The sequence below is a fragment of the Pristiophorus japonicus genome, chromosome 2, assembly GCF_044704955.1.
Source record: "Pristiophorus japonicus isolate sPriJap1 chromosome 2, sPriJap1.hap1, whole genome shotgun sequence".
In the NCBI taxonomy this organism is placed as follows: domain Eukaryota; kingdom Metazoa; phylum Chordata; class Chondrichthyes; family Pristiophoridae; genus Pristiophorus; species Pristiophorus japonicus.
In genome coordinates this window covers 290,626,234-290,653,030 of record NC_091978.1, presented here as the reverse complement: position 1 = coordinate 290,653,030, position 26,797 = coordinate 290,626,234, and the positions used below count along the sequence as shown (strand labels likewise).

At 44.4% G+C, this 26,797-nt stretch overlaps 1 protein-coding gene across 9 annotated transcripts in view; it reads right to left on the bottom strand.

Annotated features, from left to right (window-relative positions):
* The window catches only part of slc10a7 (solute carrier family 10 member 7), a 542,484-nt gene that overhangs the window by 464,639 nt on the left and 51,048 nt on the right, over positions 1–26,797 (bottom strand). For 2 of the 9 annotated variants that reach the window (XR_011588257.1, XR_011588261.1), the window contains one exon: positions 12,741–12,833. The exons of the other annotated variants lie outside the window; for them this stretch is intronic. The gene's annotated coding sequence lies outside the window, so the exon portion shown is untranslated. The remainder of the gene's footprint in view (positions 1–12,740; positions 12,834–26,797) is intronic. 9 annotated transcript variants of the gene reach the window in all.

Genomic DNA, 26,797 nt, shown 5'->3' with positions numbered 1-26,797 from the left:
CGTTTGCTCAAACCTTGCGCCAGCAGCTCAGCCGTGAACGCTTTGCTGCCTGAAGGCTCAGCAGCAACTATTCCACATGGACCGTGTTTACTGTTTGGACCTGTTCCGTAATGTTGTGTTGTCTTAATAATGGAACAAATGATGTAAATGATTCAGTTATAATTTAAAATATATTTTATTCAAAATTTTAACACTTGTTTGTACTTAACTTAACTTTAATAAAAATATTCTTGTATCAAACTTTAAACTATTCGGTTAAGATCACTTACAAACTTTTAAATTTGTAAATTTACAACACTTACAAAAAACTTTTAATTTGAGAAGTTACAACAACAACAACAACAATAGCCGCAAACAAAGGCTGCACCCATCTCTCCTCCACCTTATTCCAAGTCCGCCCGATGCGCTTGGTCTTGGTGACTCCACCCGTGCCCACTGGCAGTGGCGCAGAATTTCTCGGGTTGGTACCAAGCTTATTCTTTCGAGCATCTCGGGTAATGCGCATTTCTTGTTGGGGGGGGCGTGGGCAGGCAGTAATGTGGAAGGCCCGGCTTGGGCATCTTCAGAGGCTGGTCTGGGGATTGGAGTGGGAGTGGCAGTTGATTCCATCAATGGGCGCAGGGTCTGGGCATGTTCCCTTATTGCAGCAGCTAACTCAGCCATTCCCTCCCTCATGTGCACCGACAGTGTATCTGCTATTTGCGACATTCCCTTCCTAATGTTCACCGACAGTGTTCCCATTTTTCGCGAGTGTTGTTACTTCTCCCGACAGTTCCGATACGTCATCGCCCACTCCACCGATGGTGTCCAGGAGTGATCACGTAAGGTCAATACACTCATTGCCATCATCTGAACCACATCTGTTAGATCCTGCATCTCAGGAGAGCGCTGTCGAGTTCTCCTTCCCCTCCTCACCCTGGGCGTGCTCGCTGCACCCCACTGGGACCCGCAGCTTCCGATGGTGGGGCCCTGGATGTGGCTCGCTGCACCCCACTGGGACCCACAGCCTCGGACAGTGGGGCCCTGGGTGTGGCTCGCTGCACCCCACTGGGACCCACAGCCTCGGACAGTGGGGCCCTGGGTGTGGCTCGCTGCACCCCACTGGGACCCGCAGCTTCCGATGGTGGGGCCCTGGATGTGGCTCGCTGCACCCCACTGGGACCCACAGCCTTGGACAGTGGGGCCCTGGGTGTGCCTCGCTGCACCCCACTGGGACCCGTAGCCTCGGACAGTGTGAAACCATGAAATGTCCCAACACTCACACCACTCAGAGTGAGTACAAAAGTGGGGGCTTCATCCTCCCCCTCACCACCATGCTCTTGGTCTGGTAGGTGGGATTGGAAGATGTTCTCCTCTTCAGGCTCTTCCGCATCTGAATCTTCTTCTGCATCGGCTTCAGTCTCGTCAGAGTTGGCCTCAAATTCTGAAAAATAGAACAGACAAATGGTTAGCAGCAGAAGAGGGGGCAAGGTGGCATGAGTAGATTCACACAGTGCAGGCAGCAGGCTCATTTGAAGGAGCACGATGAATGATAGCACATTGCATCAACCGAAGCGTAGCTGACGGAGACATCCCCATGAACCGAAGCATGGCTAGCCCGTGCAGTACTCAACATTTAGCAAAGCCAGACTGTGGAATTTGCAGGACTTACCCTCTCCCTCGCGTGTGGGCCCAGCTTGTGCAGTGGTGGTTGCTTTTCTCCAGGCAGGACCCATCAAAGCAGCGACCCTTTCTTGCACAGGTGTCAGTGGGTGCAGATTTGCCGGGCCTCCTCCTGTTAAGAGTTCTCTCTCTTTTATTGTGGGCCACCTTCCTCTGCAAAGATGAAAATATAACTTTTTAGAGAGGGTGTCTTTCTGCTGGGTGGGAAATACAGATGGTCACATTTACAATTGCAATTCCAGTGAATAAATGAAAATATTACTGACACCAACTGCTTGACCAATGTCCTGCCACTTCCTTTTTGCACTGACCTCCGTACCTCGGGGTGGTCACCATTGCACAGTAATCTTGTGAAAGTTGGTTCCAGCGTTTCTTCATTTCTTTTGTTGAAACTTTTATTTTGACCTCAGCTGGTGTCCAGTTCGTGCCATCTGGCCTCAATTACAGCAACCGGGGCCTCCACTTCGTCCCGGGAGATATTCTTGGTCCTTGAGCCGCATTGCATATTGCAGCTCTGATTTTTTCCACTCAGAATAAAAGTTCTCACAAACATTTGGCTCTTTAAAAATGGCTGAATACCGGGAGGTGTACTGGGCATGCGTGCCCATACCAGTCATGTAAAAAACGTCTTTTTTTTTCGCGCATGCGCAGATGGCGAGACTTCCTTTTTTCGGCGCAGACCTTCGGCTCCACCCCCCAAAGCGAAAGGACAGGCTGCGCAGCGCTAAATTCAAAAATTAGAACGGGAAAACTTTAAAGATTTTTTTGGCGTAGTCAGGCCCCCCAAAAAACGGGTGTCACTGTTCAAATACGTCAAAAAACAGCATTGGGGAAAATTGAGCCCAAGATCATGAAGATATAGTTTGCACCATTTACAGTGCACCAGTTTAGAATTCAATTTACCTCTTAGAATTTGATCGCATAGACAAGCAAGACCGTCAGCAATGCATCAAGACGATGTTGGTGCCAACAAAACAGCCTATAAAATTGATATACATATGATTGCTAGCTGGAATACATGACTTACAAACTGGCACAAGCAATATTTTGTCATTTGGCCACCCAGTATGAAAGGAACTGCTAGGATGACTTGTATGTGCTTTTTTAAACAATGAATCAGAGCATGGACTTTAGCGTCACTGCAAGCTACCATTTGTGCTGGCTTGCCCTGAAGTTATACTGGCATGAGATCCAAAGCTAAGTAAATGTCTTTACCCATATAGGCATTTGCAGTAAACGATATAGACATATAGGATTAATTCCCATTTAGTGTTAAAATCATTGATATATTGCTCTATTATTACAAATACACTGTATGTATAAATATTAATTTCTTTACTTCTGAGCAACTATTTTTCATGAATCCCCTTCCATATTACGCAACTATTAACATATCAAAAATGAACTATAATCCTGTTTTCAATAGCTGCAGCCCAGCAGAATAAACAATGGTCATGCTTTGAAATAAAAAAATTTGTTCAGTGTCACAAAACATGTACAATATAGAACATCTAAATGCCATAACTTAATAAGGTATCAACTGAATATAAATTACTGTCATTCAGAAATTTGGGGAAAACAATTAATTTCATTCAGTAAATTGACTAATGGGATCCATTTCCTGTTGAACTTTGCAGAAAATCACCTATTAGAACCCTCCTACAGTCTTGCCATTAAATTTACATATCAGTTCTTTTTTTCCAAGCTCTTTTGCCCTTTCAATCATGAAGCGTATTACTCCTCTGTCACCACAAAGCAGTTCCTAACAACAGGGAACCCAGCTGGGATAGGAAGAGGGCAGCAGGCTCATGCATTAACATAATAATCCAACTGTGCTCCTATAGGCCCTCAGGGCAGACAGCATATTAGCTAGCCCTCCTGTGCTGGCCCTGGCTGGAGCTGCCTCATCACCTGCCTGTCAACCTGTAGCATTCATAGCCTACCCAAAGGCATCAGACCATGCGATATCATGATGTCCAATCAGTCTGCTATTAATACCAAGACATCCTCCTGTCTTTTCATTATCAGCAGAAATTGCTTGCAGGCTATCAGCAGTAATAAACAGAAATTGTCAGGTAATTAAGCAAGCCAACATTTAGAGCTTTGTTGCAATATAGTAAGCTTTCCAATTTCTGGCTTACACATTCATACATCTATTCCTCTAAATACCCAATCTCTGTCCAATTTTTTAAAATAGGTTTCCTATTCAAGAACCTCTGTGAGAAGTAATTGTGGAGTATTCAAATGCACATTTTTTTATATAAAAGTATGATTATTGAACTGTACAGGATCACAGATTATTTAAACAAATACTGCTGCATTCCTCGAAAACTTAAATAAATAAAATTATATGTGCCAAATTGGGCACATATAAATATCCAAGTTTCACCTCTCATTATCTCTGTCACCTCCTCCAGCCCTACAACCCTTCAAGAATTTTGCGTTCCTCTGACTCTGGCCTCTTGTTTATCTCCTTCACCCCACAATTGTCAGGTCTGCCTCCAGCTGTTCAGAGCCAACACACTTCACTTCCCTCTCCTCCTTCAAGACCCTCCTTACAACCTACCTCTTTGACCAAGCAATATGTCCATGCTTGGCTCAGCACCTATTTTGTCTGATTGCACTTCTGTTTAGTGCTATAGGATGTTTTTTCTAGGTTAATGATGCTATATGAATGCATGTTGTTGTAGTTTTGATTTAGTAGCTGTCTCTTTAAAGCCAATCACAATACATAACAGGGTAGAAATTGAGTATCGCTGAGCTAAATCTACGCCTCCTTTATGGATCCCGCCATATTGGCAAAGGTGACTTTGCAGGTGTCCCTGGGGGCCACCTTAAACAGGCATTTGTCCCCTTACGTGTGTAAATAAGGGGCCTAATACCTGTCTTAGGACTCTTTGCAGACATAGGTTTTGGTTGAGCAGAACAGGAGCTGCTCATGATTCCCAAGTGGGTGCTGCGGCTTAAGCAGCGACTGGAATCAACAGGTCAGTTTATTTATTTTAATGCTCCTGTAAAGCCAGGAGGAGCAGGAGTTCTCCGCTGACTCTACAGTCCTTGCGATTGGCACCCCACGTCAAAAAATATTAAAGGAGGCTTGAGGTCTAATTTCAGGCCGACCCCAGAACTCCCGGTTCGGGTGCATGCTGTTAGCACATTACTGATTATGTTCCCGGAAACGGATCATAACCATTCCCATGCCAAACGTTTTACAAACTGATTATTATTCATATTCCAGTACCATCAGTACTGATAACCGTGTTGCAAGTTCCATCAGTTACAGACTGGAGAGAGAACTTATTCAAACATAAAACTGTGTTCGGTCACTGGTTCAGCTTATATATGACTGACTGTAGCTCGACGACAGAGGTTGGGGTGGTCTTGGACCTGGCCTGGAGACGGCAAAGGTTGAACAGGTTCCCATTGGTTCTGTAGTTTCGTTCCACTCCAGCAGGGAGCTTGTTGACTGTGAGGTGGAGCATGGCAGCGAGGAAGATTGAGAATAGGGTTGGGACGATGACACAGCCCTCTTTGACCCCGGTCTGGACATGGATTGGGTCTGTGATGGAATCGTTGTTAAGGATCACGGCCTGCATGTCGTCGTGGAGCAGGCGGAGGATGTTGACGAACTTTTGGGGGCATCCGAAACGGTGGAGGACGCTCCATAGACCCTCACGATTGACAGTGTCAAAGGCCTTTGTAAGGTCAAAGGCGGCCACGTATAAGGGCTGGCGCTGTTCCCTGTATTTTTCCAGCAGCTGTCGCGCTGCAAAAATCATGTCCGTTGTGCCCTGTACTGCGTCTGCGCACATTCTGAGGCTGAACTCCAGGACATAGTCGATGTATTTACTGAGGCGTACGAAAGCATGGGCCTTACGCTAAACATCCGTAAGACAAAGGTCCTCCACCAGCCTGTCCAGCACTGTCGCCCAGTCATCAAGATCCACGGCACGGCCCTGGACAATGTGGACCATTTCCCATACCTCGGAAGCCTCTTACCAACAAGACCAGACATTGATGACGGGATTGAACACCGCCTCCAGTGCGCCAGTGCAGCCTTCGGCCGCCTGAGTAAAAGAGTGTTCGAAGACCAGGCCATCAAATCTGCCACCAAGCTCATGGTCTACAGGGCTGTAGTAATACCCGCCCTCCTGTATGGCTCATAGATATGGACCATGTATAGTAGACACCTCAAGTTGCTGGAGAAATACCACCAACGATGTCTCCACAAGATCCTACAAATCCCCTGGGAAGACAGATGCAGCAACATTAGCGTCCTCGACCAGGCCAACATCCCCAGCATTGAAGCACTGACCACACTTGATCAGCTCCGCTGGGCAGGCCACACTGTCCGCATGCCAGACACGAGACTCCCAAAGCAAGCGCTCTACTCGGAACTCCTTTACAGCAAACGAGCCAAAGGTGGGCAGAGGAAATATTACAAGGACACCCTGAAAACTTCCCTGATAAAGTGCAACATCCCCACCGACACCTGGGAGTCCCTGGCCAAAGACTGCCCTAAATGGAGGAAGTGCATCTGGGAGAGCGCTGAGCACCTCGAGTCTCATCGCCGAGAGCATGCAGAAATCAAGCGCAGGCAGCAGAAAGAGCGTGCGGCAAACCAGTCCCACCCTCCCTTACCCTCAACGACTATCTGTCCCACCTGTGACAGGGACTATGGTTCTCGTATTGGACTGTTCAGCCACCTAAGGACTCATTTTAAGAGTGGAAGCAAGTCTTCCTCGATTCTGAGGGACTGCCTATGATGATGATATGACTGACTTCTTTTAAAATCTGAATGGTCCCCAAAGTCCCAGTAACTCTTCAGGAATAGAAAAAGGTGCTGTTCTGTTGAAATCAAAAAGTGAATTTGAAAAGCACTGATCAGTTTGAAATTATTGAGAAAGATGAGGTCCTTACTACTAGGGGGATCAAGGGGTATGGCGAGAAAGCAGGAATGGGGTACTGAAGTTGAATGTTCAGCCATGAACTCATTGAATGGCGGTGCAGGCTAGAAGGGCCGAATGGCCTACTTCTGCACCTATTTTCTATGTTTCTATCAGTTTGCGTTTTCAAGAAATACTATAGATTAATTAGGCTCTCAGAGGCATAAAACAGAATTGTAATTTTTTTTATTGTGTTCATTCAAGAAATTAGATGGAAGGATATCTACTATATAAATTAATGTGCTTGATGAGCTTTTATTTAATAAATTGGCATAATATTTTTAAGTTACACTACTGTTTTCAAAGATCATCAGGTTTCAGGCTTTATTTTACATCTTTTCCAGTTAGGATTTGGAGGAAAAAAGATACTTTTAATGCTGGGTTTTTAAAAGCAATGTGTATTCTCACAAGTTTATAAAAAAACAAGTCACCCAGATGAAGGGTGGTTAATATGCTAAACAGATTTTTTCCTTCTAGCGACGAAACAATTAGTTAGCTTTTCTGGGTAATCAGAAAACACCTTTCACCCAGTGTGTTGGAAAACTCTTTGACCTCTGAGAAAATGTGGGGGATAAGAAGAGACACAAATAGAGACAGTTGAAAAATATGTCTAGTATTTGCAACAGGAAATCTGGAGAGACAAAATGGCCTCAGAAAATGACAGTTGACTGCTAGGAGAGAAAGTCCTTCCCGGGGCTCTGAGACAGAATGCAGCAGAGTTATTCTGTGTAAGTTAAGCAAAGTGACCAACTGAACTTGGGTAGCATAGTGTGTTTAATATTTTGATACATTTTACCTCACCTCATTTTACATCATCGTGCATGATTTTTGCAGCATGACAGCTGCAAGAAAAATGCAGGGAACAGCGCCAGCCCTTATACATGGCCTTCTTCAACCTGACAAAGGCCTTTGACACTGTCAACCGCAAAGGTCTATGGAGCGTCCTCCTCTGTTTCGGATGCCCCCAAAAGTTCGTCACCATCCTCCGCCCTGCTCCACGATGACATGCAGGCTGTGATCCTTACCAACGGATCCATCACAGACCCAATCCACGTCCGGACCGGGGTCAAACAGGGCTGCGTCATCGCCCCAACCCTCTTCTCAATCTTCCCCGCTGCCATGATCCACCTCACAGTCAATAAGCTCCCTGCTGGAGTGGAACTAAACTACAGAACCAGTGGGAACCTGTTCAACCTATGCCGTCTCCAGGCCAGGTCCAAGACAACCCCAACCTCTGTCATCGTGCTACAGTACGCGGACGACGCCTGCGCCTGCGCACATACAGAGGCTGAACTCCAGGACATAGTCGACGTATGAAAACATGGACCTTACGCTAAACATCCGTATGAAAAAGGTCCTCCACCAGCCTGACCTCGCCTTACAGCACTGTCCCCTAGTCATCAAGATCCATGGCACGGCCCTGGACAATGTGGACCATTTCCCATACCTCGGGAGCCTCTTACCAACAAGACCAGACATTGAAGGAGAGATTCAACACCGCCTCCAGTGCAGCCTTTGAGCACCTGAGGAAAGAGTGTTTGAAGACCAGGCCCTCAAAACTACCACCAAGCTCATGGTCTACAGGGCTGTAGTGATACTCACCCTCCTGTATGGCTCAGAGACATGGACCATGTACAGTAGACACCTCAAGTCACTGGAGAAATAACACCAACGATGTCTCCACAAGATCCTGCAAATCCCCTGGGAGGACAGGCGCACCAACATTAGAGTCCTCGACCAGGCCAACATCCCCAGCATTGAAGCACTGACCACACTCAATCAGCTCCGCTGGGCAGGCCACATTGTTCGTATGCCAGACACAGGACACGCAAAGCAAGCACTCTACTCGGAACTCCTTCACAACAAACGAGGCAAAGGGGGGCAGAGGAAATGTTACAGGGACACCCTGAAAGCCTCCCTGCATAAGTTCAACATCCCCATTGACACCTGGGAATCCCTGGCCAAAGACCGCCCTAAGTAGAGGAAGTGCATCCGGGAGGACTTCGAGCACCTCGAGTCTCATCGCCGAGAGCATGCAGAAATCAAGTGCAGGCAACAGAAAGTGCGTGCGGCAAACCAGTCCCACCCTCCCTTTCCCTCAACGACTATCTGTCCCACCTGTGACAGAGACTGTGGGTCTCGTATTGGATTGTTCAGCCACCTGAGGACTTATTTTTAAGAGTGGAAGCAAGTCCTCCTCGATTCCGAGGGACTGCCTATGATGACGATGATGACATTTTACCGATTGAACTAAGCAAATCTGATCAGAATGGTTATTCCACGTATTCATTGGAAAATAAGCTGCTTAACATTTTGTGTCAAATTTTTCCTCACCAAATGGTAACTCAATTCACTAGCAGAGATGTTGACGAAATTCACATAAAAGACACAAGTATTTTGTCCAGATCACATCCCTGAGTTATGCTAACATACAAATAGATATAGAGCAGACGATGAGACCGCTTGATGGAGCAACTGATGTCACCACGTCTGAGAAGGCATTTACGGAACACTGGAATTTGTAACAAAGATTTTACGTCGACATAAGTGCAATAACTAAATACAACTACCAGGCAGGATTTACTGTTTAATTTTTCTGAGCATGTTACCGAAAACTTACCATTGTCAAGACAATGATAGACATTCTCAGAGATTTTGGGGTGCTACTTACTTGTGACAGTGATTTAAGATACAAGAGCCAAAATAATCTAGGACAAGTTTAGAAAAGTTGCTCAAAGCACAAAAGTGACTAAATGGTCTCGATATTAATCCCCCACGACGGGCGGGAGGGGTTAGGGGGTGGGGGGGGGGGGGGGGAGGTTAAAGAGTGAAATCAGCACATGACCCCAACATGCCAGACATACTACCCTTTCTTTTGCTGGCAGATATTGGGGTATCAGAGTGCCCTGTCTCACACTTAATTAACATATTTAAATTGGGCTCCCAAAATGTAATTATAAGTGTAGTCACAGCAAGCTTCCACAAACACAATGTGATAATGACCAGATAATCTGCTTTTGTTATGTTGATTGAGGGATAAATATTGGCCAGTACACCGGGGATAACTCCCCTGCTCTTCTTCGAAATAGTGCCATGGGATCTTTTGCATCTGAGAGAGTAGTCAGGGTCTCAGTTTAACATCTCATTTGACAGGCAGTACCTCAGTACTTCACTGGAGTGTCAGCCTAGATTTTTGTGCTCAAGTTCCTGGAGTGGGACTTGAACCCACAACCTTCTGACTCAGAAGCGAGGAAAGAACAAAAGGGAAGGTCTGTGATAGGGTGGAAGGCAGGAGTGGTGCATAGACGGCTGAATGCACGCCATCAATGGAGGGGCAAAGGACGGGGGAATGCACAAAACACTATAGTCAGAGGAACAATGAGCTCGGAGGCATGTTGCAGGGCTGGAGGAGGTTACAAAGATAGGGAGGAGTGAGGTCATGAAACAATTTAAACATAAGGATGAGAATTTTAAACTTGAGGTGCTGGGGGACCGGCAGCCAATGTAAGTCAGCAAGGACAGGGGTAAAAAGTGAGAAGGGCCTGCTGCAGAATAGGATACAGGCAACAGATTTTCTGGTTGAGCTCATGTTTATAGAGGTTGGAGAATGGAGAGCGCTGCAGGTTGAAGGATGGTAGGCTGGCCAGGAAAGCACTGAATAGTCGAGTCTGAAGGTGACAAGGGCATGGATCAGGGTTTCAGCAAATGGGCAGGTAATATTATGGAGGTGGAAGTAACTGGTCTTTGTGATCAACAGCATATGGGGTCTAAAGCTCAGTTCGGTGTTAAGTAGAATGTTGAGATCGCAAACTATTTGGTTTAGTCGAAGAAACTAGCCGAGGAGGGGAATGGAATCGGTAGAGAAGGTACAGACTAAAGATGATGGTTTCAGTCTTCCTAATGTTTGGTTGGAGGAACATGCAATTCATCCAAAATGGAACATTTGACAACACAGAGACAGTGGAAGAGTCGATCGAGGTGGTGGGGAAGTAGAGCTGGGTGTTGTCAGCATACATGTGCAAACAGATCCCATGTCTGCAGGTGTTATCGCCAAGGGGCAGCATGTAGATGTAGATGACAAAGAGGAGGGGGCGTAAGGACAGACCCTTGGGGGAGTTCAGAGGTAATAGTGTAGGAGAGGGAAGAGAAACTATTGCTGGACATGCTCTGTCTCTGCTCGGATAGATAAAAGTGGAGGCAAACAATGAAATGGACAACATTAGAAAACTAAACAAAAATGTTCGTCTACTTTTTTATTTCTCAAAATTACTGGACAGCCACCTTCAAAATCAGACTGTATCGTTCAAAATCAGGCAAATAGTTATCAAATATTTCAAGGCAGATTTGAAGAGTACAGTATTCTACAAGACATGATCAATTAAAAGTAATATAATAAATGGTACCATGAAGAATTACACTAGATGCAGTCAACCAATTTCTGCACTTCTCAGCCATACCTCAGGCTATCTCAGTTAATTCATTTTTTACTTTGCAAAACATTTAATGATTTTCCTTTCTCCCTGCCGAGCAACAGTCCAAACAAAATGACACATTTGAATGCTGTCCTGCAGTTGCTAACATGCTGTAAAGGCTTTGAATCACAACGCTAATGTCATCAGATATCTTTTGCTTCCTTCACATATTCAAGAATAGATAAAAGTCACAGTATTTTTGAAGATCTGTCTTAATTTAATAAAGTGCACTTTGCTTCAATGCAGTATCACAGAGGAACAATAATACATTCAATTTAGCCATTCATCCAGTCTCTCTTTCAGTCCATACAAAAATAATTCAGATTTTGTTGGAGCGGGGTATCTTATGGTGTACCCAGTTAGTTAGACTTACAATTGCAAGTTTATTTTTAAAAACTTTTTGCCCATAAAATTGCTGGAAGTGCGAGCTGATAACGGTGCAGTGAGGGCAACAGGGTATCTGTAACCTTGATGAACAACGGGGACAAACAGTGTAGCTCCTTAATCAATGAGATTGAAGGATGAAAAGGAGGAAGAATTAAAGTGGGTGAATCCAATGTAAAATCAGGTACAGAAAGAGAGGGAAATATAGATTTGATTGAGAAAAAGAGAAAAAGGAAAAGCTTAGGAAAAAAAGTAAATTTAACATTTGACATTTTTAAAATCATCTAAAACAATTCACAACTTGAAGAAATGACACTCCACACTTATAACTGTTAACTTTCAGGGCAAGATAGGTTGATTGGCAATTAACAATTATCACTTACACTGATAATTACTAGATTTAACTTTCTGTGACTTGTTTAGTGGGCAATTAATGTGCAAATGCAACAACGTCATGAAAATCACAGATAGGTTAATCATGAAATGTAGTTGACACAAAATAAGAGCGGATCGACGCAAATCGGCCAGCAACATGAAACAATTCGCAATACACGGGATTCCTTGCTACAGGTTTCTGGTTGATTAGCACATTAATTATTCAGATGCCGTTTATTTTTAATAAAATCTGGCCCAATATTCGCATAGAAATTACAAAGGGTAATAACATAGGATTACATAACATATACAACACAGAAACAGTCCATTTGACCCAACCAGTCCATGAAGGCGTTTATGCTCCACTCGAGCCTCCTCCCGTCTTTCCTCATCTAAATCTATCAGCATAACCCTCTATTCCCTTCTCCCCCATATGCTCGTCTAGCCTCCCCTTAAATGCATCTATACTATTTGCTTCAATCACTCCCTGAGGGAGCGATTTCCACATTCTCACCACTCTTTGGGTAATGAAGTTTCTTCTGAATTCCCTATTGGATTTCTTAGTAACTATCTTATATTAATGACCTCCAGTTATGCTCTTCCCCACAAGTGGAAACATTCTCTCTCTATCCACTCTATCAAAACCTTTCATAATTTTAAAGACCTCTATTAGATCACCCCTCGGATTTCTTTTTTCAAGAGAACAGAGACCTAGCCTGTTCTGATATGAAGACCCTCGCATTTCTGATATCATCCTTGTAAATCTTCTCTGCACCCTCTCCAGTGCCTCCATATCCCTTTTATAATCTGGTGACCAGAACTGTACACAGTACTCTTAAGTGTGGTCTAACCAAGGTTCGTTACAGGTTTTGCATAACTTCCCTATTTTTCAATTCTATACCTCTAGAAATAAACTCTAGTGCTTGGTTTGCTTGTTTTATGGCCTTGTAGAAATAATCAGCTGCGCCCCTGGTAGTCATCCAAAATGGAAGGCCTAGAAAAGATCCAAGAGCAACCCAGTTACTCTCCAGTTTCAATACAAGTTGACATGGTCTGATATTTAGATAAACTATGCATATTTATAAGCTAATGACAGAAATCTCTATTTTGACAATTGTAAAAGACTTGCATTTATATAGCACCTTTCACGACCACCGGACATCTCAAAGCGGTTTACAGTCAATTAAGTTCTTTTTCAATGTAGTCACTGTTGTAATGTACCATTAAGAACATATTCCTATGGAACAGCCCAGATATCTTTAAAATGTAGCCCATTGCTACAATGCTTCTGTCTACTAATTCAGTAGTACAAAATGTACGTGCTTCTTCACACAAGAAGTTCTCAATCTCAGCTAGGCCATTCAGGAAAGCTACTCAACAAAGGGAATGCACTATGCAGTAGAAAGGGGAAAGATGGAATAAATTTTAAAAGGGAAGCAAGGCAACATGGGGAGTCGTTCACGGATAACACACAGCAGGACCCAGGAATAGGTCAATAGTTTCCATGTGGTCCCTGGTAGCCAATTGGCTATTTCTATAATAGTAATGGCTTATTCTTTTTTTCCAAATCAGTGCTGTGATTGATCTGTGAAAATAGGATGACTGAAAACTTCAACTCTTATTGGTCCATGGTAAACAGTGTTCAGTGCGGTAACCATATGAATATACCAAAAAATGAAATTACAATGAGAAAGTGACATCATTGAACAGTTTCATTGGATTTTTCTTAGGATTCAAAAAATAAATTCCTTTCAAAAATATGTTTACTGGAGTTATAAGTAGAAAATAAATTGGGAAGGAAATGTTATAGCTTTTCCTATTTATTATAAAATTATCACAGAGATATGCAATGTGGTAAGTGAGCAAATAAAAGGAAGGAATATATACACATATTGTACAATACATATAATCTAGTAAACATACTTTAAAAACCCTCAATCTTTGAACAACACATGGGTCTCAATTTTTACACCCGGGTGTGAATGCAGCAAATGAAAGGAGTAGGCAAGTCCCCCAATTCATTTTAACTGCTCTCCCTGCCTAGCTTCTGCCAGGCATGGGGAGTTAACATTGAGGCCAGGATAGCAACAACTTCATAGAGATTTTTAAAATACAGGTAGAGCGTCTGAAATCCGGAACCTTGGGACCGAGACCATTCGAATATTTCCGGATTTCGAAACTGAATCCGGAAACGCCTGGGCCGAGGTTCAGGTATTTCCGGATTTTGGAACGTCTTGAATCTGGAAACGCCTGGGCTGAGGTAAGGGTGATGCGGTGCAAGGGTCGGTGGTGGGAGGGGCTGTAGAGGGGGGGGAAGCAAGAGGGTCGACGAAGGGTCCAGGGCGGCGGAGGGGGACGACGGCGGAGGGTCCTGGGTGGAGGTGGGGGGGCTGCGGAGGGTTCGGTACGGTGGAGGGGAGGGCGGCGGGGGAAGCAGTGAAGGGTCTGGGGCAGAGGAGGGAGGGTCCAGGGCAGCAGAGGGGGGCGTCGGTAGGTTCGGGGGTGGCAGCAGTGGTGCTGCGGGTCCGGGTTCGGTTCGTCGGCGGCTAGGAAAAACCTGTATTGAAGACCTGCAAAAAAGGTAAGTTAAAAGTTTTTATTTTTATAATTCGTTTTCAGTGTGAATGTTTGGTGAATTTTAATTTTTGGTGGTTTCCCCCCTCCCTCGGTGCAACTCCCAGCAGTAATCGGTTTTAAAAAATGTCCGGATTTCAGAACATTTTCTGGACCGCCTCGGTGATTCTGGTCCCAAATTCTTCTTTCTGGAATGTCTCCTGGCCCCTTGTAGGTAGAGGATCTCTCTTCCAGTGTCAACCTCCTGCAAAAGGCTCGCTGGCTGCATCCGAGACCCAGGGTGCCCTTTCTTGGCCTGTTGAGCTATTTGGGTTAGCGCTGAAGCACTTGTACCATTTTTCATCAGCAGAAGGCAGCTCACATTTAAGAGGTGCAGACTGCCTTTAAGAGGCACAGGCTAGACTTAAATAAAGCTAGCCTCATTCAAACAATGCAAAGTTCGACCCCCTGCTGAGCGCACAGCAATCATTATAAGTAGCAGGCAGCGCGCTCCTTGAAAGGGCGCGGGCATCACAATTCCCGCACCTGTGTTTTAGCGCTATCGAATTTCACCCCCATTATTTCATTAACTATGTCATTGAAATTTTCCAGGTTTAGATGTTCTACCACAAGCAAACCCCATGAAGGAAATATTGCTCATTTAGCTTACTATTAAATAACTAACAAATATTTTTTACACTGGGGAAGGGAGGAAAAACTGCATAATGCACTTTAGTTTATTGCTTTTTCAGGCAAATTAGTTTTTGGGGAGCTTTTCCTCAGTTAATTTTGCTATGTTTCAACTGGATAGCCAGGTAATATTCAACACAATGAAAATTTTACAAATTATTATATTTTTGTTATTGCAGAATACATGGCTCATATTGCATATTTTTTTTAATTAACAGCTGTGCTTTACATTTTTGTTGCTCTTCAAGTTGTTTTTAATTCTCTCTATGAATGGGAACTGAAAGACGAGCAACTCATAATGTGCCCCAAAGAAATGCTCAAAAATCTTTGATCTCCAGCCCACAGCAAATGCTGCTGTGTTCCACTGGTTGGCCTTTGGGATTCCTGATGAACCAGACATCTGGCTACATGGTTGTTATTGGTTGATTTTGTCCTATGAGAACACAAGTAGTGACACCAGGCAGGGAGTGTCCTGGCAGGAAAAAATTACCAGTGCATTTTAATGGATTATAGCTTGAAAATGGTCTTCATATGTCTATAGGGGACTTTACAGCTCTTTTCCTATGGGGCTGCAGTGATTTCAGTATAGCATCATGGTGCAATTCAGAGGTCATAATCCGATCTTTGCTGAATTAGATTTTCATTTTTATATTTCTGTGCATTTTATAATTGTTATTTTTTATTTCCCTGACTTCACGTACACTAAGTTATAGGCACTAAATAAACTAACAGCACAGTAAGTATTTCCAACCACTTTTTTTTTTTAAAGTACTAGATATTAAATAATTATGTCAAAACATATAAACAATATTTTTGAACACTTTTATTGCATTTTAATTTGACACTTTAAATTTACAACCAGATTTTTCTTCAAAATAAAAATAACCTTTGAAATAAAGGCACAAATTTATAAAACGAAGGCAATTATACGATAATGCTTCAAGACTCACAAAAGCACAACTAGCTGTTGGCATTGCATATTACAAAAACAAGATGAACCATGTTATCTCAATGTAAGGACTTCTAAGATTAATAGGCAATCATTTTTCCAAATTTGAAAACCAAAAAGCTACATATTTGCATATTTTGCTCATACAATCTGAAAATATCCTAGAAAATCCTCCAGGAGTAATAAATACAAGAAGCCACGAATATTGACTGAAAGCAACTATTATAAATACCCATGTTTTACTAGAATGTTAATATTTAATAAGACAAAATGTTTTACATATATAGTACTTCAATAAATATTAGGAATGAATACTGAGTATTATTAAATACTCAGGAATTATTGCAAATTTGATTATTTAACTGTACATAAGTTCACTAGCATCAATGAACTGTAAAATGGTTGAAAGGAAAGCACGTCAGTTAAAATCAAACAGTTGTGCAATTGGCAATAAAATCGGTACTGGCTTCATCATGAAAGTATAAATATAAACCAAAATGGAAAAATAAATTTTTGTTGGTTTAAAATATTTCCGAGCTAACGTCCTAAGTACAGCCCTCACCATGTAAAACTTTTAAAACGATCAGTTGTTTATATTGACCGAAACACGATAACCATTAGCATTAATGTCAATTTCAAAGTTGCCAATTATAGCATCTAAAGTGCTCTGTTTATTTCGGGCAGAAACGACTGTGCTTAGTCATCTGTGTTTATTATATAAGTGAAGTACACATGAAAAAATGATGATTGTTTTCAAAAATATATTTATATTGGCTTTTAAACAGTTTACTGGGAAAAGCTGAACTCGCCACCAAAAACTTATGGGGAAAAAAAAATCAGGCAGTGTATTATAAGAACATAAGAAATAGGAGCAGGAGAAGGCCATACAGCCCCTCAAGCCTGCTCTGCCATTTAATACGATCATGGACTCAGGTCTACTTCCCTGCCCGCTCTCCATAACCCCTATTCCCTTATCGTTTAAGAAACTCTCTATTTCTGTCTTAAATTTATTCAATGTCCCAGCTTCCACAGCTCTCTGAGGCAGCGAATTCTATAGATCCACAACCCTCAGAAGAAATTTCTCCTCATCTCAGTTTTAAATGGGCGGCCCCTTATTTTAAGATTATGTCCTCTAGTTCTAATCTCCCTTATCAGTGGAAACATCCTCTCTGCATCCATCTTGCCAAGCCCCCTCATAATTTTATAATAGTGAGAAATTCCTGTAGCTCTCAATCTGCGGCCAGTGACCAGGATTTAGCTTTTTTATGATTTGCTGTTGGTGTTCAGAGTTTTCTATTCAAACTTCAACAGTGAATGAATAACAAATTCAATGGGATGGATTCAACATACACGGCATAATTGAATTGTGCTGGCAGTGAGTACGCTGCAGGTTAGAGAAGGCGAGAAGCGGGGTGGTGCAGACCAGCTGTCTGGTGTCAGGTATCAGCAGCGGGTCCCGAGGCTGCCGGTACTGAGCCACTAACACGATCCACAGATTGCGCATGCGTTATACTGTCCATCGCATATAACAGGACACCACAATAATGCACAAAATATGACTTTCACCCCCATATATGGGCATCCAAATTACACTTCTGATTTAAACCCTAACTACTGTTCCTGCAGTATTTATTCATTGCAAAGGGGCCGGGGGGGGGGGGGGAAATCACATACTACAGAACAAATGCTGTCATCGCAATCCCACCATGAAGAAACATGACATCATGGCAGAAACTCACACAGCAGCACGATATAGTGCAATATATCAATACTGGCAAGTCGGCCATTTACACACGTTTTCAAAATTCTAACAACTTGTAGTTATATAGCGTCTTTAACATAGTAAAACATCCTAAGGTGTTTCACAGGAGTATTATGAGACAAAAAAATTTGACACGAGCCACATAAGGAGAAATTAGGTTTTAAGGAGCATCTTAAAGGAGAAGAGAGAAGTAGAGAGGCAGCAAGGTTTAGACAGGTAATTCCACAGCTTAGGGCCGAGGCAACAGAAGGCACGGCCACCAATGGTTGAGCTATTATGATCAAGGATACTCAAAAGAGCAGAATTAGAGGAGTGCAGATATCTTGGGGGGTTGTGGGGTTGAAGGAAATTTACAGAGATAGGGAGGGATTTGTAAACTAGGATAAGAATTTTGAAATCGAGGTGTTGTTTAAGCAAGAGCCAATATAGGTCAGCGAGCACAGGGATGATGGGTGAGTGGGACTTGGTGTGAATTAGGACACAGGCAGCTGAATTTTGGACCACCTCAGGTTTACTTAGGGTAGAATGTGGGACGCCAGCCAGGAATACATTGGAATAGTCAAGTCTAGAGGTAACAAAGGCATGGATGAGGGTTTCAGCAGCAGATGAGCAGAGGCAAGGGCGGAGACGGCAGATGTTATAGGTGGAAAAAGGCGGTTTTAGTTATGCTGCGGCTATGTGGTCGGAAGCTCATTTCAAGGTCAAATATAACACCGAGGTTGCGAACAGTGTGGTTCAGCCTCAAACAGAAGTTGGAGAGAGGAATGGAGTCAGTGGCTAGGGAATAGAGTTTGTGGCGGGAAGGAAAACAATGCCTTCGGTCTTCCCAATATTCAATTGGAGAAAATGTCAGCTTATCTAGAACTGGATGTCGGACAAACAGTCTGACAATTTAGAGACCGTGGAGGGGTCGAGAGAAGTGGTAATGAGGTAGAGCTGGGTGCCATCAGCATATATGTGGAAACTGATGCGGTGTAGTCGGATGATGTCGCCAAGGGACAATATGTAGATGAGAAATAGGAGGGGGGCCAAGGATCAATCTATGGGGCACCACAAAAGGTAACATAAGAGCATAAGAAATAGGAGCAGGAGTAGGCCATCTGGCCCTTTGAGCCTGCTCCGCCATTTAATAAGATCATGGCTGATCTGATCTTGGCCTCAACTCCACTTCCCTGCACTCTCCCCATAATGCTGGACTTCCTTCATTTTCAAAAATCTGTCTAGCTCCACCTTAAAATAGATTCCATGACCCAGACTCCACAGCTCTCTGGGATAAAGAATTCCACAGATTCACGACCCTCAGAGAAGAAATTCCTCCTTATTTCAGTTTTAAATGGGCGATCCCTTATTCTGAAACTATTTCTAGATTCCCCCATGAGGGGAAACATCCTCTCTTCAGAATCTTATACGTTTCAATAAGATCACCTCTCATTCTTCTAAACTCCAATGAATATAGGTCCAAACTGCTCAACTTTTCTTCATATGACAGCCCCTTCATCTCAGGAATCAACCTCATGAACCTGCTCTGAACTGCTTCTAATGCAACTATATCCTTCCTTAAATAAGGAGACCAAAACTGTATGCAGTACTCCAGGTATGGTCTCACCAATGCCCTGTACAGTTGTGCGAGGACTTCTCTACTTTTATACTCAATCCACTTTGCAATAAAGGCCAACATTCCATTTCCTAATTACTTGCTGTACCCGCATGCTAACTTTTTGTGTTTCATGTACAAGGACCCCCAGATCCCTCTGTAGCGCAGCATTTTGTAATCTCTCTCCATTTAAATAATCATTTGCTTTTTCCTTTTTCCTACCAAAGTGGATAACCTCACATTTTCCCACATTATACTCCATCTGCCAAAATTTTGCCCACTCACTTAGCCTGTCTATACCCCTATGTAAATTTTTGCGTCCTCCTCACAACTTGCTTTCTTCACCTATCTTTGAATTATCAGCAAATTTGGCTACATAACACTTGGGCCCTTCATCCAAGTTATTAATATAGATTGTAAATAGTTGAGACCCCAGCACTGATCCCTGTGGCACCCCACTTGTTACAGTTTGCCATTCTGAAAATGACCTCTTTATCCCGACTCTCCATTTTCTGTTAGTTAGCCAATCCTCTATCCACGCTAATATGTTATCCCCAACCCCGTGAGCTCTTATCTTGTGCAGTATCAAATGCCTTCTGGAAATCAAAATACACGATGTGGGAGTGGGAAGAGAAGTGATTCTCTGGCTACGTTTAAATAGATAAGAATGGAACCAGGCGAGTGCAGTCCCACCCAGCTGAACGATGGTGGAGAGGCATTGGAGCAGGATAGAGTGGTCAACCATGTCAAAGGCTGCAGGCGTGTCAAGAATGATCAGGAGGGATAGTTTGCCTTTGCCACAGTTACAACGGATGTCATTTGAGACTTTGATGAGTGTGGTTTCGGTACTGTGGCAGGCGCGGAAACCGGATTGGAGGGATTCAAACATGGAGTTGTGGGAAAGATAGGCACGGATTTGGGAGGCGACAACACGTTCAAGGACTTGAGAGGAAAGGGAGGTTGGAGATGGGCCGGTAGTTTTCAAGGTCAGAGGGGTTTAGGGTTGATTTTTGGAAAAGAGGGGTGATGCTGTCAGGGTTGAGAGAGGGGGACAGTACCTGAGGGAAGAGAGAGCCGTTAAAAATGTCAGCTAACTTGGGAGCCAGAAAAGGAAGTTGGGTGGTCAGCATTTTGGTGGGAATAGGGTCTAGGGAGCAGGAAGTGGGTCGCATGGACAAATGTATGTATTATGTTTGGGGTCACTCCAAGTTTATTTGGGTGGAGATTCCAGGATAAATCAGGAATATTTAGCCTCCTCCTGCTCATTAGCTAGAAAGGAGAAATATCTGATCTAAAGACTCAATATGGCAGGAAATTTTTATGGGCCAAAAATTGCTGTTGGAGGCCTCCCGCAGGAGGATGCCTCCGCTCGAAATTCTTTTTTTTTAACAAAAGTACCTGGTGGTCCCGGAGGAACGAACACTTGCGCTCCGAGGCCTAGATGCGCAGCTCAGCGCAGAGGCCCACGTATTCCAGGAGCGTATTCCAGGAGCGTATGCGCATCCTGGGATCACGTGGGCCTGGACCACCAATCATAATGTGGCATTCTCATTCATAGTAATGGGAGCTCCAAGTTGAGTTTGTGTCGGAGGGCATAGGATGCTCCAAGCTCTGGTGAGCTAGATGAAGATGCTGTAGCTCGGGGGCCGTTGACAAACAGGATGCTCCTGGAGCAGCAGCAGAGAATGTGTGATGTACTGGCAGGCATTCCAGCCACAGTATGTACGATCACTGGCGGAGTCCATCTCAAGCATGAGTGGCATGATATCGCAGGCCTTTGTGATGAGGTTTCCATCAGTGGAAAGAGAGGCCAACTTCATCGAGCATCAAACGCAGCAATCAGATGAGTGCATGCAGGCCTTCACCAATTGCTGGCACACTATGAATGCTACCTTAAATAGGATAAATGATACCCCAGCCATGGCTGTTCATCACACCACTGATCTGCAGCTAAGTGTTCTCCAGCACATTGCCAGCAGGGATGTGCAGTCCAGACATGAGAGGGATGATGGTGAAAGGGGACATGGAAGTGGGGGCTTGGCTCAAAGCACTTCTCACCCATTACATCCCCCCGCCCCAGTCAGTACCCCACATGCTGCAGAGTCTGATGGCCGAGTTAGCACTGCACAGATGCAGGTGGAGCAGTCTTTTGCGGGGCCCTCACCCAGAACCCAGTAGATTTCAGCCTAGAGCATCATAGCAGTCCGAGCAGGGATCTGAGCATTCTGCCTCTACCGCTGCTGAAGCCACAGGGATTGCACCAATTAGAAGTGCTAGAAGGTGGTACTCAGTAAGATAATGGGACTAAAGGCAGATAAATCCCCTGGACCTGATGGCTTACATCCTAGGGTCTTAAGAGAAGTAGCGGCAGGGATTGTGGATGCATCGGTTGTAATTTACCAAAATTCCCTGGATTCTGGGGCGGTCCCAGAAGATTGGAAAACTGCAAATGTAACGCCTCTATTTAAAAAAGGAGGCAGACAAAAAGCAGGAAACTATAGACCAGTTAGTCTAACATCTGTGGTTGGCAAAATGTTGGAGTCCATTAAGAAGCAGTAAGCAGGACATTTGGAAAAACAAAATTCGGTCAGGCAGAGTCAGCATGGAAGTCATGTTTGACAAATTTGCTGGAATTCTTTGAGGATGTAACGAGCTGGGTGGATAAAGGGAAACCAGTGGATGTGGTGTATTTGGACTTCCAAAAGGCATTTGACAAGGTGCCACATAAAAGGTACAAGATAAAAGTTCACAGGGTTGGGAGTAATATATTAGCATGGATAAAGGATTGGCTAACAAACAGAAAACAGAGAGTCGGGATAAATGGTTCATTCTCGGGTTGGCAATCAGTAGCCAGTGGTGTGCTGCAGGAATCAGTGCTGGGACCCCAACTATTTACAATCTATATCAACGACTTGGAAGAAACGACCGAGTGTAACATAGCCAAGTTTGCTGACGATACAAAGATGGGAGGAAAAGCAATGTGCGAGGTGGACACAAAAAATCTGCAAAAGGACATCGACAGGCTAAGTGAATGGGCAAAAATTTGGCAAATGGAGTGTAATGTTGGAAAGTGCACTTTGGCAGAAAAAAAATCAAAGAGCAGATTATTATTTAAATGGAGAAAGATTGCAAAGTGCTGCAGTACAGCAGGACCTGGGGGCACTTGTGCAAGAAACACAAAAGGTTAGTATGCAGGTACAGTAAGTGATCAGGAAGACCAATGGAATCTTGGCCTTTGTAACAAAGGGGGTGGAGTATAAAAGCAGGGAAGTCTTGTTACAGTTGTACAGGGCATTGGTGAGGCCACACCTGGAATACTGTGTGCAGTTTCAGTTTCCATATTTACGAAAGGATATACTTGCTTTGGAGGCAGTTCAGAGAAGGTTCACAATGTTGATTCCGGAGATGAGGGGGTTGACTTATGAGGAAAGGCTGAGTAGGTTAGGCCTATACTCATTGGAATTCAGAAGAATGAGGGGTGATCTTATCAAAACATGTAAGATTATGAGGGGGCTTGACAAGGTGGATGCAGAGAGGATGTTTCCACTGATTGGGGAAATTAGAACTAAAGGGCAGAATCTTAGAATAATGGGTTGCGCATTTAAAACTGAGATGAGGAGAAATTTCTTCTCTCAGAGGGTTGTGGGGATCTGTGGAACTCACTGCCTCAGAGAGCTGTGGAAGCTGGGACATTAAATAAATTTAAGACCGAAATAGACAGTTTCTTAAACGATAAGGGGTTATGGCGAGCGGGCAGGGAGGTGAACCTGAGTCCATGATTGGATCATCCATGATCGTATTGAATGGCGGAGCAGGCTAGAGGGGCCATATGGCTTACTTACTCCTGCTCTTATTTATGTTCTTATTAAAAGGAAGAATAAAGATTTGTAGTTATACAGTTAGAATATTACAGTTATGTTTTGAATAAAGAGTCAGACCAGATACTGCAAGCTCAAAGTAAGGTGTGACCGTAGTCTTTTATTACAGGTCTCAGCATGTCTCTCTAGCCTGTGAGGCCTCCTTATGTGCAGGTGCTCCCAAGGGATTGTGGGATCCCTTGGGACTCCAGGGGGTAATAACTCTGATGGTTAAACATGATATTTACAGGTTTACATATATAACACTCCCCCGCCCCAAAGTCAATGGTGTAACTATTTACAATGCGAGTCAATCTGGGGCCTTCCTTTCCCTGGTTGATCGTCTTAGTGCAAATGCTGGTTTTGGTGAGTTGTTTGTTGGGCCCTCACTAAGCTGCTGCGCAGCTGGCCTTGATGGGCTGCTGGGGGTGGTGAGTCCTGCTGGGCTGCTGCGGGTGATGGGTCTGCTTCGTGGTCAACCGCTGGGTTGGTTGCCACTTGTGTATGTGTTGGAGGGTCGAAAAAGGTAGAATCTATTGTGGTTGTTCTGGATAGTCCGTGAATCTGAGTTTGGTTTGGTCCAAGTGTTTCCTGCAGGTGAGTCCTTTTGAATGTTTGACCAGAAACACCCTACTCCCCTCTTTGGCCACAACAGTGCTGGGAAGCCACTTGGGATCTTGTCCATAGTTCAACACAAATACAGAATCATTAATATCGATTTCACCTGACACATTTGCGCGATCATATGTATTCTGTTGAAGCCGCCTGCTCTCTACCTGTTCATGTAGATCAGGGTGGACTAACGGGAGCCTTGTCTTAAGTGCGCTTTTCATGAGTTCAGCGGGGGAAACCCCAGTGAGCGAGTGGGGTCTTGTGCGGTAACTAAGCAGGACTTGGGATAGGCAAGTCTGCAGTGAGCCTTCAGTTATCGTCTTCAAAGCTCTGCTTATTGTTTGCACTGCTCGCTCTGCCTGAGCGTTGGACGCTGGTTTAAACAGGGCAGATGTGACATGTTTTATCCCACTGCGGGTCATGAACTCTTTGAACTCGGCATTGGTGAAGCATGGCCCATTGTCACTCACATGTGGATAAATGTGAGGTTATCCACTTTGGGGGCAAAAACACGAAGGCAGAATATTATCTGAATGGTGGCAGATTAGGAAAAGGGGAGGTGCAACGAGACCTGGGTGTCATGGTACATCAGTCATTGAAAGTTGGCATGTAGGTGAAGAAGGCAAATGTTATGTTGGCCTTCATAGCTAGGGGATTTGAGTGTAGGAGTAGGGAGGTCTTACTGCAGTTGTACAGGGCCTTGGTGAGGCCTCACCTGGAATATTGTGTTCAGTTTTGGTCTCCTAATCTGAGGAAGGACGTTCTTGCTATTGAGGGAGTGCAGCGAAGGTTCACCAGACTAATTCCCAGGATGGCAGGACTGACATATGAGGAGAGACTGGATCGACTGGGCCTTTATTCACTGGAGTTTAGAAGGATGAGAGGGGATCTCATAGAAACATAGAAAATTCTGACGAGACGGGACAGGTTAGATGCAGGAAGAATGTTCCCAATGTTAGGGAGTCCAGAAACAGGGGACGCAGTTTAAGGATAAGGGGTAAGCCATTTAGGACTGAGATGAGGAGAAACTTCTATACTCAGAGTTGTTAACCTGTGGAATTCCCTACCGTAGAGAATTGTTGATGCCAGGTCATTGGATATATTCAAGAGGGAGTTAGATATGGCCCTTACGGCTAAAGGGATCAAGGGATATGGAGAGAAAGCAGGAAAGAGGTACTGAGGGAATGATTAGCCATGATCTTATTAAATGGCTTACTCCTGCACCTATGTTCTATGTTTCTATGTTTCTAAATAGGTCGTCTGCCTTTGGTAGTAGGTATTGATCCTGCAGGGAGAAACGATTGATAGTTACTTTGTAATCACCACATATTCTGATGGTGCCGTCTTCCTTGAGGACTGGAACAATCGGACTGGCCCACTCATTGAATTCGATCGGCGAAATGATGCCCTCGCGTTGCAGCCTGTCCAGCTCGATCTCCACCTTCTCTCATCATGTACGGTACCGCTCTTGTTTTGTGATGAATGGGTCGACCCCCAGAATCAAGTGGATCTGCACTTTTGCTATTTGGAACTTCCCAATGCCCGGTTCGAACAGCGAGGGGAACTTGTTTCGGACCTGGGCACATGAAGTGTCGTCGACGAGACGAGCGCGCTCAGATGTCGTCCCAATTCCAGCGCACCTTTCCCAGCCAGCTTCTGCCGAACAGCGTGTGGCCATCGCCTGGTACCACCCAGAGCGGTAACTCGTGCACCGCTCCATCGTAGGAGACCTTTACGATAGCACTGTCGATTACGGGAATCAGTTCCTTTGTGTACGTTCTCAGTTTAGTATGAATGGGAGTCAGGACTGGCCTTGAGGCCTAGTTGCACCACAATTTATCAAAAGTCTTTTAGCTCATTATGGACTGGCTCGCGCCCGTGTCCAATTCCATTGACACCAGGAGTCCATTTAATTCAACCTTCAGCGATATCGGGGGACACTTTGTGGTAAATGTGCGCACCCCATATACCTCTGCCTCTTCAGTCTGAGGCTCCACCGTGGATCGGTCCTCCTCTGCAGCATGGTGGTTTGCAGGATTAGCAGGATTTGCAGCTCGCCTGCACATACGTTGGAGGTGTCCCATTGTTCCACAGCCCTTGCAAACGTATCCTTTGAAGGGGCATGAATGGAAACGATGATCACCCCGCAGCGCCAATAAGGTGTTAATGGACTTGTATTCACCACCCTTGATGGTGGGCCTTGAGTCACCTGCGGACGTGCAGCTGCAGGCATGCAAGTCCTGCCCTGTACATTACGATTCGAAAACGACATTACTTTGTTCACAGTACTTGCAGCAGCACTTGTGTGTTGAGCGATTTGTTTAGTATTGTCACTGGTGGCGATAAACGCCTGGGCTATCATTATGGCTTTACTCAAGGTTGGGGTCTCTACAGTCAAAAGTTTGCGAAGTATTACTTCATGGCCAATGCAAGTACAAAGAAGTACCTGAGCATGTGCTCCAAGTGTCCTTCAAATTCGCAATGTCCTGCAAGGCGCCTTAGCACAGCGACGTAGCTCGCCACTTCCTGGCCTTCAGACCTCTTGTACATGTAGAACCGATACCTCGCCATCAGAACGCTTTTGTTTGGGTTTAGTTGCTCCCGGACCAGCGTGCACAAATCAACGTACAACTTCTCTGTGGGTTTCGCTGGAGTGAGCAGATTTTTCATGAGGCCATACGTTGGTGTCCCGCAAACGGTGAGGAGGATCGCCCTTCGTTCGGTAGCGTTCGCTTCTCCTTCCAGCTCGTTGGCCACGAAGTATTAGTCTGAGTCGTTCCACAAAGGTTTCCCAATCATCTCCCTCCGAAAATTTCTCTAGGATGCCCACATTTCTCTGCATTGTTGTGGTGGGGTTCATCTGTATCTCGTCGCCAGATACTGCAAGCTCAAAGTAAGGTGTGATCGTAGTCCTTTATTATATTACAGGTCTCAGTGTGTC